This window comes from Arachis ipaensis, chromosome B08 (assembly GCF_000816755.2).
Source record: "Arachis ipaensis cultivar K30076 chromosome B08, Araip1.1, whole genome shotgun sequence".
Lineage (NCBI taxonomy): Eukaryota > Viridiplantae > Streptophyta > Magnoliopsida > Fabales > Fabaceae > Arachis > Arachis ipaensis.
The window spans coordinates 20,663,261-20,664,196 of NC_029792.2; positions in this window are offsets into that span (position 1 = coordinate 20,663,261).

A 936-nucleotide genomic window follows, 5' to 3' on the forward strand; every position below is an offset into this window, starting at 1 on the left:
TACAAAAATAAAAATAATATAAAACCTAATTAAAAGAAAAAATTATAGAAATTTAATTACAAATTAGTAAAATTATAAAAACCAACAAAATAATTAAATTTATATTTAATTTTGAGACAATTTACATATTTAAATAAAAAATTACATCTCGATATATTATGAAAAAGCTAAAATTTATACACATCTCGAAAACATACGAGATTAAGTCAAAGTTTTTTATTACACATCCTGACTATATTAAGTTGGAAAAAAATAGAGAATTGTTTAGTGTACAAAATAAATTATAAAAAAAACCTAATAACATGGTATTAAATTTTTCTTTAATTTTATCATGAATTTACCTTAATACGACATGAAAGAAATCCATTAACTAATTTGAAGAGGGACATTTTGGTGTATTTTCTAATCAAAGTTCGAATGAGGTAATAAAATCATTAAGATAAATACCTTTCTTGGGAGCATTGAGCCCACTTGTTACTGTCATGCAGTTTCTATGATTTGTAAAAGGAGAATTGATACCCATTATCACAATTCACAAATATATTATATATTGTATACAATGATCTATCCTTATTGTTGTAATAGGATTTCAGAACTTTTAGTAATAATGTGGTGTATAATCCTAGGAGTGATTTTGCATACAAATATATAACATTGTATATCAGTGGATTACATTATTCATAAATAATTAATCACGGTGGAACATTGTATTAATTTATTACTATTTTTTATTTCTGTGTATAAATATTAAATAAAAGAAAAATGAGTTTGGCGAAATTGGCATGACACATTTTTAAGTAGTAGACGCGTTGGAGCACATGGAGTCGATCTTTCATATCAGCATCTTCATATCCATTATCACTCATCACCTTCTGTCGCTTCTCAATTCACACATTTAATTTCTATATGATATTAATTATTCCAATCTAAATAATA